A 2,999-nucleotide genomic window follows, 5' to 3' on the forward strand; every position below is an offset into this window, starting at 1 on the left:
GTCACTTAGTAGGATGCAAATATTTCTGCCTTAGAATTCTATTTGTTAATATGGTGAGTTAAATGGACTAATTTTGCTCTTCACAAACAGATTAAAAATAAAAAAGCATAATTCTCAAACATATCACTTACATTTCAAGTCAAACACAAAGTTAGAAATGATTTATGGTGTTGTACTTAAAAGTTAGCATACATTCTCCATTAGACTTCAGTTGTGTTCTTTGACTTCAGGATATAAATGCTGGACTTTAATGCAGCATAGAAGTCTTATCCCCTAAGTCCCTTTAATTTTAAAATTACAAAATAGGCCAAAAAATAAATGTCTAATTGTATTATTTTCACAGATGGAATGCCAAAAAGAGCTGGTGGATGTAAATCTCACTTCAATGATGGAATTTGTTCTTCTGGGATTTTCTGATATTCCCAATCTCCACATGTTTCTTTTTGTGATGTTTTTCTTTGTCTATGTGATAACTCTGATGGGAAATGGCATCATCATGCTCATAACCAGGATGGACCAGGCTCTCCAGACTCCCATATATTTTTTCCTCAGTAATTTTTCCTTCTTGGAAATCTGCTATGTATCAGTCACTCAACCCAGAATGCTTATAAACCTGTGGACTGCAAAAAGACACATTTCTTTGCTTATGCCACACAAATGAATTTTATTCTCGCATTTGGAAACACAGAATGCCTCCTTCTTGTAGACTTTTAGTTTGCAGTTATTCTGAAGTTTTGATATAAGAGTCTACATATATATGAGAGTGTTTTAAGTTGTTGGTCTCAATTGCAAGTGCATCTCCAGTGGTCCTGCACTGTACCCACCTCTTCTCATGATTTCTGATTTTGGTGGCATAATTGTGCGTGGATACTTTTGTATCTTTGCTGTATATATACATTTACTGGTGAGCCTTGTCATTTGTGGTTTTTTTTTTTTTTTTTTTTTTGGTCTTTTTGCTATTTCTTTGGGCCGCTCCCGCGGCATATGGAGGTTCCCAGGCTAGGGGTCGAATTGGAGCTGTAGTCCCCGGCCTACACCAGAGCCACAGCAACGCAGGATCCGAGCCGCGTCTGCAACCTACACCACAGCTCACGGCAACGCCGGATCGTTAACCCACTGAGCAAGGGCAGGGACCGAACCCGCAACCCCATGGTTCCTAGTTGGATTCGTTAACCACTGCGCCATGAAGGGAACTCCCATTTGTGGTATTTTTGTTTCCAGTTGTGGCCTTTTCTGTCTAGAGAAGTTCCTTTAGTATTTGTTGTAAAGCTGGTTTAGTGGTGCTGAATTCTCTCAGCTTTTGCTTATCTGTGAAGGTTTTGCTTTCTCCTTCAAATCTGAATGAGAGCCTTGTTGGGTAAAGTAATCTTGGTGGGGTTTTTTTTTCTTTCATCACGTTAAGTCTATCATGCCACTCCCTTCTGGCCTGCAGAATTTTTGCTGAAAAATCTGCCAATAACTTTATTGGGGTTCCCTTGTATGTCGTTTCTTTTCCCTAGCTGCTTTCAAGATTTTCTCTTTGTCTTTAATTTTGGTCAGTTTGATTAATATGCGTCTCAGTGTATTCCTCCTTGGATTTATTTTATATGGTACTTGTTGTGCTTTCTGGATTTGAGTGAGTGGTTCCTTTCCTATGTTGGGGAAGTTTTTGGCTACTATCTCTTGGAATATTTTTTCTGTCCCCTTCTCTCTCTCTTCTCCTTCTGGCACCCCTATAATATAGATGTTGGTGTGTTTAACATTGTCCCAGAGTTCTCTGAGACTCTCTTCATTTCTTTTCAGTCTTTTTTCTCTTTTCTGTTCTGCACCTATAATTTCCACTAATCTGTCCTCCACCTCACTTATTCATTCTTCTGCCTCCTGTATTCTGTTAGCTGCTTCTAGTGAATTTTTAATTTCAATTATTGTATTTTGCATCTCTTCTTGTTTAAGTTTTATATCTTGTATCTCTTTGCTCAGTGTTTCCTGTAAATTATCCATCTTTGCCTCCAGTTTATTTCCAATGTCTTGCATCATCTTCAGCATCAACAGTCTAAAGTCTTTGTGGATCTCCTGCACACAAGCCCCACTGGTCTTCAATGCCAGATGCTCCAGGGGCTCTTTCTCCCAGTGCCAGATCCTCACACGTGGGAGTTTGATGTGGGGCTCAGAACTCTCACTCCTGTAGGTGAGTCTCTGTGAACCAGTTACTCTCCAATCTGTGGGGCTTCCCACCCAGGAGGTATGGGGTTGTTTATATTGCAAAATCACCCCTCCTACCTCTTGATGTGTCCTCCTCTTTTTCTTCTGGAGTAGGATATCTTTTTGAAGGTTTCTGGTCCATTTGGTTGAAGATTCCTCAGCCTTTAGTTATGAATTTTGTTGTTTTTATGAGAGAAGTTGAGCTCCAGCCCTTCTATTCTGCCATCTTAATCCCAGAGTATCTCCTTCTTACAGTGACGGCCTATGACTGCTATGTGGCCTTTTGTAACCCTCTGCACTCTCCTCTAGTCATGAACCACAAGGCCTGTGTCCAGCTGGTGGCTGCCTGCTGGATCACTAGTGTTCCAGTTGAGATAGGGCTGACATGCCAGATTTTCTTTCTGCCCTTTTGTAGATCCAAGCAAAGCAATCACCTCTGTGCAATCCCCCAATACTCAAGCTGGCCTGTGGGGACACTTTTCTGAATTAGACACTGGTCTTCACCATTGCTGTGGTGTTTGTTATGATGCCTTTTCTGTTGATACTTTGTTCCTACATTCAAATCACCTCTACCATCCTGAAGTTGCCATTGTCAACAGGAAAAGGCCTTGTTCACTTGTTACTTACATGTCAGCATTGTGACTTTATTCTGTGGATCTGGAATCATTATATATTTACAAACTAAATCCAAAAGTTCTTCCAGAATAGCCAAGTTTCTCTCCCTTTTCTACACCATTATCACCCTGATGTTTGACTACCTGATACACAGTGTGAGAAATAATGATGTCTTGATGGCCTTGAGAAAATTGCTACCTTAA

At 40.3% G+C, this 2,999-nt stretch overlaps 1 pseudogene; it reads left to right on the plus strand.

Moving 5' to 3' along the window:
- The first annotated feature begins 343 nt into the window (after positions 1-343).
- LOC106509415 (olfactory receptor 10AG1-like) lies at positions 344-2,999 on the plus strand (annotated as a pseudogene).

This window comes from Sus scrofa, chromosome 2 (genome assembly GCF_054392235.1).
Source record: "Sus scrofa isolate SSC_HxYL_T2T_F1_AM1 chromosome 2, Sscrofa_HxYL_maternal_Yorkshire_Landrace_v2.0, whole genome shotgun sequence".
Lineage (NCBI taxonomy): Eukaryota > Metazoa > Chordata > Mammalia > Artiodactyla > Suidae > Sus > Sus scrofa.